At 43.4% G+C, this 17,727-nt stretch overlaps 1 pseudogene; it reads left to right on the forward strand.

The window, feature by feature from the left end:
- The first annotated feature begins 552 nt into the window (after nt 1-552).
- LOC139310081 (E3 ubiquitin-protein ligase TRIM39-like) lies at nt 553-14,204 on the forward strand (annotated as a pseudogene).
- Nucleotides 14,205-17,727: the final 3,523 nt, after the last annotated feature.

The following is a 17,727-nucleotide window of genomic DNA, read 5'->3' on the forward strand; positions in this document are numbered from 1 at the left end:
GTCCTGCCTTAGCCCTGAAAGCCAGTTGGTAACTTTGAGCCAGTCATTCTGTCTCAGTCCAATCCACTTCACAGGTTTGTTGTGGGGAAAATAGGAGGAGGAAGATGTGTTTCATATGTTTGCCACCTTGAGGTATTTATAAAAATAATAAAGGCGAGATACAAATAAATAATAAGGAGAGTGAAACTTAACACTGATATGGTGACACTGATTGCTAACAGCAGCTCTCTGGAACATCTCAAAGCATCTAAACTGAAGACTTGACAAGTTGCTGTTGGCAAAGGTGCAGGTGAGTTATCCAAACTTACCTAATACAGGTAGTCCTCGATTTACAACCACAACTGAGCTCCAAATTTTTGCTGCCAAGTGAGACGGCTATTAAGTGAGCTTTGCCCCATTTTAAGTGCATCATGAGGGGGAAGGGAAGGTAAAGGAGGTGGTTTTGACAGGAAGGAGGAGACCAAGAGAGAGAGATGGGAAGAGGCAGCAGAGAAGGGAAGTGGGGCCTCCTGGCTCATCTGGCCTCCACCCCATAGAATGAGGGGGGAAGCAATGCATGAGGATAGATGGGAAAGCTCCGTTTGCCTGGACTTTTTCCAGGACCCCGTGCTCATCCCCAAGTGCGGCCACAACTTCTGCCGGGACTGCCTGATCCGCAGTTGGGGGACGTCGAAATCAAAGGCTTCCTGCCCCCAGTGCAGACAGACCTTCGCGCCCCGCAGCCTCCTCCCCAACCGGCAGCTGGCGCGGCTGGTGGAAGTGGCCAGGCAATGCGGCGGCTATCCAGGCGAGGAAGGAGGGAGCCTCTGCCCGAAGCACTGGGAACCCCTCAAGCTCTTCTGTAAGGACCACGAGACCCTCATCTGCGTGGTCTGCGACCGATCCAAAGAGCACAGGGGCCACTGGGTGATCCCTGCGGAGGAGGCTTTCCAGGAATACCAGGTAGGAGTCAGCCAGGAGGAATCGCTGAGGAGGGGCATCCAGGTGGCAATCTGGCAATCCTTGGACCAATTTACTTGTTTCCTCTGTTGTCAGCAAACTGGGTTTAGCCTGGTGCAGATACCAATCAGAACCAGACTGGAGACCCTGTTCAGGGGACTTTTATTGAAATGCTTCAAAAGGGTCTCACCAGTTAAAGGAGCCAAGACCCCGAACCATATACCAATACAAATTTTATACACTGAAGATCAAGGAAGTTAACACCCTAAGAATCACTCATTGGTTCTTTGAGAGGTGTTTCTTTTGATCTCTTATCCTGGACTACTTTACCCTCCTCTTTCATAAATTGCATATTTTATGCTAATAATCTTTGTTATCAAAAGGAGTTTGTGTTTTATTGTTATAATAAAGTAGAAGTTACCAAAGTTTATGTCTATGTGCCTCAGCTAACATTTTTCTAATCGGAGTCCTTCTAACTTTCTTTAATTTTCTTGTTGCTAGGTAGTAGTGTCCCACCCACCATTCATTACTGGTCTTATTACATCATGTGCAACTTTCTGCCTCAGCCATTCCTTTAACAATCTTCCCTAATTCCAACCTGAGACCTTCACCTCCTGCTTTATCTTCTGAGGTTGCAATTCTTTGAAGACAGATTTACCATAGTCCTCAATTTACAACCACTTGTTTAGTAACTGTTCAAAGTTACAACACCATCGAAAAAAGTGACTTATGACTGTTTTCACACATATGACCATTGTAGCATCCCTGTGGTCACTGATCAAAATTGGGACGCCTGGCAACCGGCATGTATTTATGACGATTGCAGTGTCCCTGTCTTGCTTAGTAAAGGAAATTGCCTGTAGGGAGAAATAGGCTCCCTTTGCCAGCTCCCTTTCCGCATTTGCTCTAGAGCAAAATTGTCATGGAGTCCTCCAAAATCTTGAGTCCAGATGCCGAAAATCACTCCTGCTGGATCAGCCCAAACTATAATTTCTCAGTGATGTTTCTGGGATGACTATATTTTCTATATAGTCATATGACTATATTTTCCAATTGTCATGTATTTATGACGATTGAATATATATTCTAACTAGGTCTTCCCTCCGATGTAATCCTTTACCGAAAAAAAACTTAAAACTTTGTATTTTCTCTTCAGATGAAGGTTGAGGATTGCCTGAAGGCTCAGAAGGAGCAGAAAGAAAAAATAGCTACATACAAAGGAGATATAGAGCAAAAATTGCAGGAGAGGCTTGTAAGTATTGATCCAACGGTTAGGAGCTTCTGAGCTAATAGGAAGATTAGATTAAATTAGATTAGACTTATTAAATTTCTATACCGCCCTTCACCCGAAGGACTCGGGGCGGTGTACAGCCATCATAAAACAATATGAAAATACAAAATTTAAAACAATTTAAAAATAGATTAAATATTTCAGCCGTTACATTAAAACCCTCAATTTTAAAACACCCCATTCCAATTTCATTATACCAGTCCAGCCTGTTGAAATAGCAGGGTCTTAAGGGCACGGCAAAAGGTACACAGGTCGGGAATCATACGTATCCCGGCGGGCAGTTCATTCCAGAGGGTGAGTGCCCCCACAGAGAAATCTCTCCCCCTGGGGGTCGACAGTCTACATTGTTTAGCTGACGGCACCCTGAGGAGTCCCTCTCTGTGGGAGCGTATTGGTCGGTGGGAGGCTATCGGTGGCAGAAGGCTGTCCCGTAAATAGCCAGGTCCTAAGCCATGGAGCGCTTTAAAGATGGTCACTAACACCTTGAACCGCACCTGGAAGACCACCGGGAGTCAGTGCAGCTCACACAGGAGAGGTGTCATGTGGGTGCATCGGGTCGCACCCATAATCACCCGCGCGGCCGCATTCTGGACCAGTTGGAACCTCCGAGTGCCCTTCAAGGGGAGCCCCATGTAGAGAGTGTTGCAGTAGTCCAGACGGGACATGACGAGGGTGTGAGTGATTGTGCGCAGGGCATCCCGGTCCAAAAAGGGATGCAACTGGTGGATCAGGCGAATCTGATAAAAAGCCCCCCTGGCCACAGCTGTCATATGGTCGTCTAAAGACAGCCGTGCATCCAGGAGGACACCCAGATTGCGAGCCCTCTCTGAGGGGGCCAGAGTTTCACCCCCAATAGCCAGCAATGGTACCAGCTGGCTATACCGGGAAGCCGGGAGCCATAGTCTTTGAGGGGTTGAGTCAGAGTCTGTTTCCCCTCATCCAGATCTGCACAGCCTCCAGACATCGGGACATCACGTCAAGGGCATCATTGGGGTGGTCTGGGGTGGAGATGTACAGCTGGGTATCATCAGCGTACATATGACACTTCACCCCAAAACCACGGATGATCTCCCCCAGCGGCTTCACATAAATGTTGAACAACAGGGGCGAGAGGACCGACCCTTGTGGCACCCTGCACATGAGGCGCCTCGAGGTCGACCTCTGACCTCCTGCCAACACAGATTGTGTCCGGTCGGAGAGGAAGGAGGAGAACCACCGCAGCACGGTGCCCCCCACTCCCAGCCCCTCCAGTTGGCGCAGCATGATATCATGGTTGATGGTATCAAAAGCCGCTGAGAGGTCCAATAGGACTAGGACAGAGGAGCACCTCTTGTCCCGAGCCCTCCAGAGATCATCAACCAAAGCGACCAATGACGTTTCCATGCTGTATCCCGGCCTGAAGCCCGACTGGAACGGATCCAGATAGACAGTTTCATCCAGCTACCAAGGAAGTTGTTGTGCCACCACACTCTCAACAACCTTCGCCACAAAGCGGAGGTTGGAGACTGTATGATAGTTCGCTAATACAGCCGGGTCCAGAGCAAGCTTCTTGAGGAGGGGCCTCACCACTGCCTTTTTCAAGGCGGGGGGGGGAGGAAACCCTCACTCAAAGAAGCATTAATAATCATCTGGAGCCAGCCTCATGTGACCTCCCGGGAGGCCAGCACCAACCAGGAGGGACACGGGTCCAATAAACATGTGGCAGAGCTCAGCCTCCCCAGAATCCTGTCCACGTTCTCGGGAGTCACAGAGTCAAACTCCTCCCAGATAACACTCTCAAGGCCCCCCTCCATCACCCCCCCTGAAGCCATCCAATCGGAGTCCAGACCTTCCCGAATCTGATTTTATCATGCAGGAATTGCACAAAATCCTCAGCCCTCTCCTGCAAGGGGTCTTCCCGCATTCCCATATGGAGGAGGGAGTGGGTCACCCTAAACAGGAAGGCTGGGCGGTTCTCTGCAGACGCAATAAGAGCCGAGAAATAATTAGATTTCGCTGCTTTTATCGCCACTAGGTAGGTCTTAATGTAAGACCTCACCAGTGTTCGGTCGGATTCGGAACGGCTGGCCCTCCAATCACTCTCCAGGCATCTTCTCCGGCGCTTTATCTCCCTCAGCTCCTCCGAAAACCAGGGAGCCAGACGGCATCAGGTCAGAGGCCGCAGAGGCACGACTCGGTCCAAAGCTCCGGCGGCCGCCCTTTCCCAGGCTGCCACCAGTTCTTCAGTCGAGTCGTGAGCCAGAGTCTCAGGGAATGGCCCAAGCTCCATCAGGAACCTATCAGGATCCATCAGGAGAACCCCATCCGCCATCTTTAATAATAGGCAGCCTGTTTGTAAGTACAAGTTCTGACTTAAATGAAATTGAAGCTAAAGACGGTGTAGGACACAGAACTTATTCTTAACCTGGGAACTGAGATGTCACCATTGGCTGAATGAGTCACGCGTTAAGTGCCCCTATCCCATGAGCCATCTTTTATACAATGGGTTTGTTTTGTTTAATAATTGAATGCAAACCATATTTCATCTTATTGAAAAAATTGTGAATTCAAACATTTTTCTGTCTCCTTTTTTGGAATCCCAGATTGCCAAGAAAATTTTAATGAAAGATCTTTTTTTTTTTTAATTTGATTTATATGCCGCCCTTCTCCGGAGACTCAGGGTGGCTTACAATGCGTTAAGCAATAGCCTTCATACTTTTGTATATTTTACACAAAGTCAGCTTATTGCCCCCACAAACTGGGTCCTCAATTTACCTACCTTAGAAAGGATGGAAGGCTGAGTCAACCTTGAGCCTGGTGAGATTCGAATTTATAGTAATTGCAGACAGCTGGAGTTAAATACAATGCATTAGTCTGATGAGCTATCCAGGCTCCTTTAAACTGGAGCCATTTACTTTCCTCCCTGCATGTTTTAATGTCAAAAGGGGTTTTTCCCCACCTCACTTCTGGATTCTTCAAGAAATCTGTTTAATTATTATAACAATTAAAATAAAAATCATTAAGTAAAATAATTAAAATAAAAATATGCCTTTTGCTTTTTCTCTTTCTTGTTTTAGGACCTCATTGAAAAAGAGAAAAAAAATGTAGTGGCTGAATTCAGAGAGCTACAACTCTGGTTAGAAGGACAGGAGAAGCTTCTATTGACTCAAATGGAAGAGACGGAGGAGGATATTATGGCAAGAATGGAGAAGGGTTTGGCCAAGCACATGGAGGAACTGGGCTCTCTTGACCATCTCATCCAGGAGATAGAAGAGAAGCTTCAGCAGCCAGCCAGCAAACTCTTACAGGTCAGGCAGGAAGTTGAGATCATAGAATCCTAGGGCTGGAAGGGACCTTGGAGGTCATTTTATTTTTGCATATTTAGTCATTATTAGCCATGTCTATAAAAACAGATTAATCTAATAAGCAAAATCAAACATCAAAAATTCATTTTTTTCTATCTTGAGCACAAAGTTCAAAAGCAGCTTCCAAGTAGAAACAATGGTATTGTCTGGGTCAATTTACTTTATACACAATACTAATAATAATAATGCTGTTTATGTATACATGGTAATAATTTTTCAATTTCTAACATTTACGTATACCTACTGATAGTATTTGTAATATATTATGTAGCAGTATACATATTTTCTCAATTTCTAATTTCTACCTCTATTTTCTAACCCTTATTAAAGTTATCCCATATTAAGAAGTATACTGTATGTATCCATTATCTCTTGCCCTTTTTAGTATTTCAACTCTTACTGGCTTTTTGACTTTTTCTCCATACTCTTCCCTTGGGATCTTGTATCCCCTTACATCACTCATATTTAGTCTAAATATTTCATCTGCCTCTGCATCTACCTCTCGCTGTTCAATCTCTAGAGCACCCATCAATAACTCTTTCATTACTTCTGGGAGATCATTCTCTTTGTCCTCTTCTATGTTTTGACCTCTTAAAGAGTAATCTACTTGTTCCATTTCAAAAAATAATTTACTATCTCTTCCGTATCTTTATCTGTTTGTGTCATTTGTTGATTTATCTCCTCTATTCTTTCCTCTTCTTCTAGTTTGTCCTCTGTTTTCTGAATTTGTTGTTCATTTTTCATTGTCTTTTTGCTGAGGATTTCCTAGTCTCACATCTGTATCATGCATCAGTGTCTTCATCTCCCTATCATTCCTTGTCATAGCTTCCTGAGTACATTGAAGCTTCAATAGTATTTCTTTTTGAAGTGTATTTATTTTTCTGTGTTGTAACATTTTGCTTTAATTTAATGGGCTAAAAGTCACTCAATGGTCCACCAAAATCCCAATGTCCCAATGGTCCAGAACACCAAAAAGCCGATATTAAAAGAATTTCCCAGTCCCGGTATTGTTCCTAAGAATCCACAATTTTTATAGTCCCCAAAATCTGACAATTTACTCCCTCTGAGTTATCCAAATTTGTAAAGAACTTTTCTTCTTTCACCTCGTAAGATGATCTATCAAACAGTATTTATAATCCAGATTAGCCCACCAAATTTCCTCATGTCTCATTAATCCACAGAGTCAAATGTTCAGTTTCGAGGGCAATTCCTATTGTTTATAATCCACACTCCTTTGAAGATCTTCAAAAGGCTCACCAGTTACTCCCAAACAGCCAGAAAGCAAATAGAAGTAGAACACAAAACAAATAGACGGCTTCCAGGTGTTGTTTACCTTTCACTTTGTTTCCCTTCTTTTTATCAATTCTGGCTTCCTGTCAAAGTTTTTTCCAACCATGTAGTACAGGGGTGTCAAACTCAAGGCTCAGATGCAGCCTGTGATGTGGTCGGATCCGGCCCGTGGGGCCGTCCTGGTCTACCCAGTGTGAAGAGAAAAGATCAGGCCAGTGTAACTTCGGCCCAATCTCTACCCAGTATGAAGAGGAAACATGCCAGCAGTTTAGAGGGTGGCATCAAGTAAGCCACACCCACCCAGTTGGCCACACCCACCCAGTTTTCCCCCCCATCAACCACAGCCCTGATGTGGCCCTCAGTGAAATTGAGTTTGACATCCCTGATGTAGTAGTATAGTATCTTTTTTCACACATAGGTGGTATCCCAGCTCTAGGTTCCAGCATTAAAAGGAAGCAGAAGATATAACAGCTGATTTGTCAAATGATCAAAACATCCATTTTTCTTTATATACTTTCTTCTAATAGTCAGACAATATTATCAGCAAATTAAAATCATTTTTCACAGTACTGTAAGTTCCAGTCCGGTCTTTCTATATTTTAAAACTTCATAGTCTTCCATTAAAATTTCATTTCTCTTTTGGGTCTGTAATCTATCTCCATCTGTTAATTTGCTGCTTTCTCAGCGCTTTGGAGAGATATATCTTTTCATGTCTGCATGTAAGATTCTGGCTGTACTCGACAAAGTTCAAAATCTTTTTTTCAACTCCTTATTTATTAATCTTTTTTTACTTTTTCTATCTCTATGGAAAGGAAACTGGAAGGTATGAAGGCTATCGGTAGTCCTCCCCTTGGGCCCGAAATTTCTGTGGCTAAGTAAAACTTGTTAAGTGAATTTTGCCCCATTTTACAACCTTTCATGCCACTTCTTAAGTGAATCGCTGCAGTGGTAAAATTAGTAACACTGTTGTTAAATGAATCCGGCTTCCCTATTGACTTTGCTTGTCAGAAGGTCACTAATGGTGATCCCATGACCCCCAGGACACTTGAACCGTCATAAATATTTATTTATTTATTTATTTATTACATGTATTTATATGCCGCCCTTCTCCCGAAGGACTCAAGGCGGCGAACACAAGTTAAGAAACATGTACAATAAAATCCCATTTTAAACCAAATAACTAATTAATTATAAATTATAAAACCCAGAATCAGAGTCAGCCTAAATATGACTAAATAATAGTCAGTTCATAAATATGAACCAGTTGCCATGAATTTGATCATGTGACTATGAGGATGCTGCAACTTTCTTAAGTGTGAAAAATGGTCATAATTCAGTTTTTTTCGGTGCTGGGGTAACTTCGAATGCTCACTAAGGACTACCTGTAATGGCCAATATTAGGGATACATAGTGTAATACAGAAACAGCAGGCCATGCAAAAAGCAAGGATTCTAAATTCTAGGCACTGTCTCTATATTCCTCACCATTTGAGGTTCCTATGCCCTATTAGAGGATGTGGTGGTGGGTGTTCTTTGTAGGGTCTCCCCCTCCTCTTAAATCTCCAGGCCAAGGAGAAACCCAACACTGATCACCTTCTCCAAAGTATTATCACCACTTGGATTTTCCAAAGTGCCTTGATTCTGGAAGCATAAATGCAGGGGATTTTTTAATCCTATTGACGCACTATTTTGTCTTTCAAATGGTCTTTTCTTTTTGCTATTATGTATGTTTGTGTGTGTGTGTGTGTGTGTGTGTATGTATGTATGTATGTATGTATGTATGTATGTATGTATGTTTATGTATTTCTCGTTCTTCCTACGTAAACCAAGATTTTTATGCAGCCCTAGTTCATTGAAATCACAATCCACTTTACAGGGAGGATACATGGGATGAGGGTGTGGCTAACTGATGAGGGTTTATAAGCCTGAAATAGATCTATCTTAGTCTCCTTAGTCTAAGAAAAAGATTAAAAAAAAAGCCTAGAAACTACTGGATTGTGATTTCACTGATATATATAACATATAACAAGAACACATCCTAAAGAGATAAACAGCTGGGGAAAAAAGAGCAATGGGATTTAAAAAAAAAATAATAGAAGTACTTTATATGTATGTTAGTGTCTGGTTGTCCAGACGTTTCACTCATTTATTTTGTGAATATAAGGAATATAATATTAGGATATTAGGAAATGGTTCCTTTCAGTGCTTTGTCTCTTTATTTTTCAGGACATCGGAAGCATCTTGAAGAAGTAAGTAAATCCACCCTTTTCTTTACAGTCTCAGAGATCAGCAGCTCCGCCAGCAGTTTTCCTATTTTGGAAAGGTCTTTCTTTATTTCACAGTATTTTAATGTAAGGATAACGTACTGTATTTCACAGCTTTTTAGACATTTCCTCAGATAACTGAGGAACACAATATAATTTCAATTTTTGATATGATCAATTTTTATAGTTGGTTGCATAGTCAGTCAGATGTTTAGAATGAATTTGCCTTTTTATCCACCTATTGAGTCCTTCCCAAGAAGAGACAGATGTTTGATGGTTTTAAAAATATCATTGTGGGATGTGGGCTGTTCCAAGTAATGCAACTATCATAAATACATGCCAAGCACCTGAACTGTGATTACAGGGACACTGTGACAAATGTTAAGTGGAAAAATGGTTGTAAGTCAGTTTTTTGAGAGCCGTTATAACTGGTTGCTAACAAATAGTCATAAATTGAAGGTTACTTGTAACTGCATCCATCTCTATTAAATTTCATTGCATTACCTTTAATCCATCAAGATCAATTTGAATGTGACATCCATCTTCTTTTTGATTACGTATCTCACCCATATTAGTCATCAGTCATTTGGTAAGACACAATCCTGTCAGTGTATAAGAAATTATGAGCTGGAATAGCCATAACAACAAGTCAGCCAATGGGAACTGTTTGGTGACTAACAAACAGGATCTATTGTGAGCCATGGGAGATGGCTCGGAGCCTGGGCGGGGCTTAGCTTGACTGATCTGTATATATATAAAAGAGTTACTTTGTCCTTGCAATATAGCTTCTGTGTTTCTGAGTTCTGGTTATTCTGGTCCTGGCTTCTACTGCATGGGTATTGTATACATGCATCATGCTCTATATTATTGTATATAAAGAAGTTTCTTCTATAAATGAATCCTGCTGAATTATTTACTTGGGTGCTGGTTGGATTGCTGCAAACTCTGACAAATCCATTGTTTTCGCCAAGAGATTCACAAGAATTTTGAAGATTAGGGAGCCCCAAACTGGAACTTAGTTGCCTCTACTAGATCTCTTGTTTAAGTTGATGAAGGTGGATGAGTGCAGTTCTGGGTCAGGATCCACTGAGTCGCACATGGTGCCTATATTTGAATAGCTAGCCAGAGAATTGACTGAAGCCATGGAAACAGGGGCCTTGTCAGTCAACAGGACTGCTTATTTCCCACCAGCTTACGGTACTTAGGATCCGAGGATGGGGCAACACAAGAAAATGACAATCAATGAGTTAATAGCTGTCCATCAACACCCCACTTAACAACTAAAAGCCACATACAACCAGGCCCCACATAAATACCATGTGTAGAACAGCCCAGTGCAGACATTCTGGAGAGAGAGAGAGAGAGAGAAGTTCCCTGAGGATGGGCTCCAGCATGAATCCGAAATCTCAGAAGACAAAACCTCTGGTGACCAACCCAGACTGGATCGTGTAGCTAGCCAATCCTCAAGCACCATCTGATGGTTTAGAAAGCTTCTTCTATTGGCAGGTTGATAACGGTTGCAGGAACTGGGCATGGCTAGTCTAGTGAAGAGAAGGACCAGGGGAGACATGATAGCAACAGTGTTCCAATATTTGAGGGTCTGTCACAGAGAGAAGGGGGTCAATCTGTTTTCCAAAGCACCTGAAGGCCAGAAAAGGAATAATGGATGGAAACTGATCAAGGAGAGATTCAACCTGGAAATAAGAGAAAAATTCTGACTGAGGAGAATGAACCACTGGAAGAGCTTTGCCTTCACACGTTGTAGGATCTTCATCAGTGGAAGTTTTCAAGAAGGGACTAGAGTGCCATCTGTCAGAAACAGTGTGGGGTCTCCTCCTTGGGCCGATGGGGTGTGTGTGCTGGACTAGATGACCTACAAGGTTCCTTCCAACTCTGTTATTCTGCTATTTTGTCTTGCCAGGTACCAGTCTAAGGAAACATCTGAGAATCCGGTGGATTTACTTCTAGAGCCAAAGTGGACAATTCGGGATTACAGCGATATTCCTGGGCTTCTGAAAAGCACTATGAAAAAACTGAGAGGTAAAAAACAGCCGCTGGAGTTTTACACTGGATGACATTTTGAGCATCCAAGAGAGATTCTGGGTCAATGTCACATGGATCAAAGAGGGATCAATTTCAGGATCAGTGTCTCAGTTAGGTTGGTAAATTGAAACTACCTGTATTCTTCGTAGCCCAAATCCATATGCCCTGATCACTGGGGACGCAGAATAAGTTTCCACTAAGTATAATGGAATATATGCAGGTAGTTCTTGACTTACGATCTCAGTTGAGCTGAAAATTTCTGTTGCTAAGCAAGGCAGTTGTTAAGTGATCTGTGCCCCATTTTATGAACTTTTTTGCCAGTTATTCAGAAAATGATGGCAGTTAAGTGAATCGTGGTTGATAAATGAATCTGGATTCATGCATTGACTTTGAATGTCAGAAGCTCCCCAGGAAGGTTGAAGAGGACAATCCCAGAATCATGGGATGCTGCAACCATCGTAAATACAAGCTGGTCCCCAAGTGTCCGAATTTTGATCACGGGACTGGGGAGGCTGCAACAGTCCTAAGTGTGAGAACCGGTCATAAAGCTCTTTTGTCAGTGCTGCTATAACGTCACTAAAGAAATAGTTGTAAATTGAGGACTACCTGTATATGGAATTTATTTATTTATTTTTATTATTTATTAGTCCAATTTATATGCCGCCCTTCTCCGTAGACTCAGGGCGGCTTACAATGCATTATAGCAATAGCCTGCATACTTTTTTGAATATACCTGCTTATTAGGGCTTTCGCCCCCCCCCCCAAAGCGGTGTTGTTCTATACAAAGTTGGCTTATTGCCCCCACAATCCGGGTCCTCAATTTACCTACCTCGAAAGGATGGAAGGCTGAGTCAACCTTGAGCCTGGTGAGATTCGAACTTGGACTAATTGCAGACAGCTGGCAGCTAAGTGCTAGCACTTAATAGCACTTTAGTCCGCTGCACCACTGAGGTGCATATATAGTAGAATATATTTATACCTGATGGAATATATATAGCCACCAATGACATTCTGGCTTGTAGCTTTCCCTATTCCTTATTTCCTGATCTGAGGCCAAGGAAAGCAAACCAGGGAATCTGAGGGAGGCCCTTCTGTTGCTCCAATTCCAGGGATGAGATGCTGAATTCCTCCCTTTTCTTCCCCAGATACTCTGGAAAGTGGACTTCAACTACAGGAAGGTAAATATCAGTTATAGGAATTGGATTTCCTTGCTATTTTAAGCTCTGATGCCAGTAACTTTAAGAGAAACATAAAGGATTAACAAAAAAGAAAAATGTAGGATTAGATACTATATAAAACTATGATGATCCAGTAAACTTTAATGATTTATGAACTATTACTTGCCATTTATATGTAAAATAGGAGCTAATGCAGCAGAGACAAATTCCTTGTGTGTCTGATCACACTTGGCCAAATAAAGCTTTTGTTCTGTTCTGTTCTACTCCTCCTTTCCTATTCTGCTCCACTCTGCTCCATTCTCTACATAATCTGGAAAACTGAAGTCAATCTTGGTGTAGAATGAAATATTTGGATAAATGGGAAAATATGACCTGGGAGTGAAAGGATCATTGAATTCCTACCAAGCTAATAACATTCTGTTGATTTTACTGCCTGACTATAAATTGGTGAGAGCCTCTTGCTCTGCGTAATCTGGATTAATGCTCCAGGTAGAGTCCCTGTTCAACCTTGGCCCTCCCAGCAACTCACTAAAGGCAAAGCCAACCACTTTTCTCTTTGAATCCCATTATTCTCACCTACAACATGGAAGCTAAAGAAAATTGTGCAGGGAGGCTAGAAGAGGTGGAGCACTATGAAGGGTTTGAAGGACTTGGCCAGAAATCTTCATCCTTGGCCACTGTAAGACTTGTGGACTTCAGTTCCCAGAATTCTCCAGCCAGCATGGGGGAACTGGGGGGCAATTAGCCGAGTGTTGGCCACATGGGAGACTAGAGACTAGGGGAATTGACCAGTGGAGCCAAGAGATGAAGAGCTGAGTGGAGGAGCCAAAAGCAATACAGGTATCCTGAAGGTGTGCAGCTTAGTGGCCATTGAAGGGGAGGCAGATGGACTGGAAGATGGCAAAGGCAACCTAAGTGAATGGAACGAGAAGACCTGAACAGGGCGGCAGTTAACAGAGGATGGGACAAAGACAGTGAGAGATCCTGAGTGCTTGGAGAAAAGGGAGCAGAGAGACCTGGACACCAGCAGCCCCATCAGGGGAATTCTGGGAGTTGAAGTCTACAAGTCTTACAGTGGCCAAAGTTGGAGGACTCTTGACAAGACAATGGCTTAGGTGTTGTTTAAAAAAACAATGAGTCTTCCAGTCCTGGAGGGGGTGTTTGGAAGCTGAACTCCATTCACACAAGAGGGTTAAACTCTTGGGGGTGAAGACACAAACCAGGCCTGCAGCTGAAATTCTTGTTCTTCTCCTCCCTCCCTTCCTTTCCCCCTTACAGCAGATGTAACTCTGGATCCAGACACAGCCCATCCTGGCCTCCTTGATGTCTCCCAGGATCTAAAGAGTGTTAAAGGATTTAAGCAAGTTAAAGAAAAATATCTTGTCTCAGACACCTTGAGATTTTTACAGGATTCTTCTGTCCCAGGATGTAAGATAGCTATAGCAATATGTAGGCGCAGGTGATTTGGACATTATCCTTGTGTCCTTGGCTGTCAGAAGTTCTCAACAGGGAGACATTTCTGGGAAGTTATTGTTGGAGATAGAGAAGGATGGGCTGTAGGGGTTGCCAGCAAGCCACTGAACGTAACAAATGTTGATGAGCAGACCAGGCACTGGGTGTTTTGGAAATGCCTAGGGAAATACGAGGCCATGTCTCCATCAAAACGCTCTGACCTGATCCTGACTGAGGAGCCCACGAGGATCCGCATCTCTCTCAACTGCAAAGGGGGACAAGTGAGCTTTTTTGATGCCAGGACAGCATCTTTGATCCATACATTCTCAGACGCTTCCTTGGTTAGAGAGACCCTTCTGCCCTGTTTCTGTTTGTTCAAAGGCGCCTGCGTGACACTCCCCTAAAAGAAGGGATAACCATAGACAAAAATTTGGAAAAATCCCTATTTACCAAGCAGGGATCTCCGAAAGCCTTTAAAGCAGAGATTCCTTAGCTTTTTGCTACTTCAGCTTCCTTTATTGTTCTATGCCACCCTGGTCAGTCAATCAGTCATTATAAAGGAATAACCTGATCATCATTTTTATTTGTCTGGATAAAAAAAAAAGAGGTGTGCTAGGAACTTTATCAGTGTTAGCAACATGTGTTCAGGTGTATCAGTATTAAAGATACTTTACAACTAAACCTATCAATCTTTTTATACTTGCGTAGGTTATCTACAACAATCGGATTACTGATTATAAGACCGATTGTAATTTGATACAGTAGGTGTCTCATGGATTGTAGTTCCCTTTTTTGCAATTTTATGCCAATAAATTTATTAAGTAATACATTGAGTAATACAGTACTACAAGGAGCCTTGGTGACCCAGTGGACTAAAGTGCTGTTAAGTAGCACTTAGCTGCCAGCTGCCTGCAATTACTGCGAGTTCAAATCTCACCAGGCTCAAGGTTGACTCAGCCTTCCATCCTTCCGAGGTAGGTAAAATGAGGACCCGAATTGTGGGGGCAATAAACTGACTTTGTATAAAAAAGAACACCGCTTAGGGGGGCCGAAAGCCCTACTAAGCAGGTATATACAAAAAGTATGAAGGCTATTGCTTAACGCATTGTAAGCTGCCCTGAGTCTCCAGAGAAGGGCGGCATATAAATCGAACACATACATACATACATATATACATACATACATACATACATACATACATAAATAAGAGGGAGCACAGAAGGGAAGTGGGGCCTCCTGGCTCATCTGGCCTCCACCCCATAGAATGAGGGAGGAAGCAATGCATGAGGATAGATTGGGAAAAGGGGGAGAAAGGAGGGTTGGGAAAGGTAGGGAGAACTGTGTGAGGAAAGACAGAAAGGAGGAGGGAGGAGAAAGATGGAGAGAATCAAGGAAGGAGCAGAGGCAGCGGCAGGAGAGGTTAGCAAGCAGCAGGAAGGAGAGAGGAAGAAGGACCAACCAGACTTCTGACCACCACCCAACCGTGTGATCCGCCTGCTGAGGAGACAGCACAAGGGTCCAGCTGGGAGGACAAGATAGCAGAGTCCAGCTGAGCCGGGCAAGTGGGGGGACCCAAGTGGATGGGCAGCCACATGATGGATTGTAAGAGGGAAAGGGGGACCTGGTCCCCTGCGACCCCTTCAGGGGTGACGCTACATCACCATCTTTCATGTCACAGTTGTTAAGTGAATCACTTCCGTTGTTAAGTTAGTGACACAGCTGCTAAGTGAGAATCTGACTTCCCCGTTGACTCTGCTTGTCAGAAGGTCACAAAGGTTCATCACACGACCAGGGGACCCTGCAACCGTCACAGATATGAGCCAATTGCCAAGCGACTGAATGTTGATCATATAATCGTGGGGATGCTGCAATGGTCGTAAGTGTGAAAATCTGTCATAGGGCACTTTTTAATGTCTATGTGCATTAAAAATGAGACATGTTAAAATGCTTAATTATTTGACTTCACAACCTACACATGGAGAGCCACTGATCTAATGATTAAAATTAAATTAAAAACATAATTAGCAGAATTTGATGCTGCTGGCTAGCCTGGCTAGGTGGCTCAGTGGCTAAGACACTGAGCTTGTCGATCAGAAAGGTCGGCAGTTCGAAACCCTAGTATAGGTCTCAAGCATGAGCAGGGGGTTGGACTAGATGACCTCCACGATCCCTTCCCACTCTGTGACTGTTACATGTGAATTGTTATAGTCCATCTCACACTCAGCCGGATGTTGAGAGTGAATTTGGCCTTTTGATCCACCTATTGAGTCCTTCCCAAGAACAGACAGGTGTTTGTTGGTTTCAAAGGTATCATTGTAGGATGTAAGCTCTTCCAAGTAATACAACTATCATAAATACCTGCCAGTCTGAAAGCACCCAAATTGTGACTACAGGGACACTGCAACAGATGTTAAGTGTGAAAATGGTTTTAAGCCCTTTTTTTCCCCCAGAGCCATTTGTACCTGGTTGCTAACAAATAGTCATAAATTGAAGGTTATTGTAACTCCTTTCGTCCTTATTAAATTTTATTCCGTTCCCTTTAATCCATCAAGATCAGTTTCCATGTTATATAAAGCTTCTAATAGATTACGGAGTGGGCGGAAATATAGGGGAAAGTCTGAGGGAAAGCTGAGGAAAGGGGAGGGGGAGGAGGAAGGGGAAAGAGATGGAGAGAAGGGGAAAGAGATGGAAAGAAAGGGAGGCAGGCAGGGGAATCAAAGGAGGAGCAGAGACAGGAGAGAGAGAGAGAGGGAGAAGGGCCGACTGGCCATCTGATCACCCCCACCACTGCCTGATCCGCCTGCTGAGAGGAGACTCCAGAAGGGACCGGCTGGAAGGAGGAGACAGCAGAGTCCAGCCGAGCAGGGCAAGTGGAGGGGCCTGAGCAAAGGGACCAGAGTGGAGTGGCAGCCACAAGGAATGGACCGAAGCAGGGAAGGGTGCCTGGATGGTTGGAAAAGAGGGCAGGGGGAACCCGGATCTCATTGACCCTTTCGGGTGTTGAAGTCAATCAATCAACCAATCTGAATGAAAGGAAACAATAATAAGGATATAATAAATAATACTAGGATATGATATACCGGCATACTAGATTCTGTAACCATTAGGTTCCTGTAATACACATATGCCTTTGTATCTTTATCTCCTGTAACAAACATATTCTGTTATTAGGCCTGTAATGTATCTGGTATTTGTCAAACATATGTCCCTGCCGTTTGACCTGAACCCATATCAATCTTCTCCCTGTTTTTTCTTGTGCCATCTAAGAGCATGGTACGTATCTCCAAGGCATAATTTACACCTCAGTCTTAATTTATGTTGATCTGGATAGCCTCCTACTTTCCAGGGCCAGGGGGCCTAAGTGGCCAATTGAGTAAACAAAGAAATGCTCAAGATGACTAATTGGGAAGTTTCTATTCCCCCTTGCAGGGCAACAAGGAATGCACAGGCCTGGATTGGGAGGCCAGAGTTGGGTACTAAGCTGACTAAGTCTCTGAGGGTATAAAAGGACGCCATACCTTCCCCAAGGTGTGGCTATCTCCTCACATGCATTGTATCTGTATGTTCTGGATATAGTTCCACCCAGTATTTTGTGTTTGGCCATAAATAAAATCTGTTTTTTTTGCAAGCCTCGTCTTGAGTCTCTCTCTCTTTGGCATTGTGGTGACTCAAGTGTATTTTGGGACCTTACAAGAATAGACCCTATATATACCATTTGAAACCCACCAGTCACAAAGGGGCCGTGATTCCCCACCTCTCCATTAGCAGAATGTGTGGATCAATAATTGATCGAGGGGGGGGAGGGGATCCCATGAATGTTGGCTTCTCCCCAATATTTTAAACTTGTTTACTCTCTTTAAAAGGATCAATTGTAATTGATCGGGGTTCGTCCCAGGGATGATTCCTTCTCTCCACAGTTTTTAAAAC

This window comes from Pituophis catenifer, unplaced genomic scaffold (assembly GCF_029215685.1).
Source record: "Pituophis catenifer annectens isolate HBS135680 unplaced genomic scaffold, rPitCat1.0.hap2 SCAF_2, whole genome shotgun sequence".
In the NCBI taxonomy this organism is placed as follows: domain Eukaryota; kingdom Metazoa; phylum Chordata; class Lepidosauria; order Squamata; family Colubridae; genus Pituophis; species Pituophis catenifer.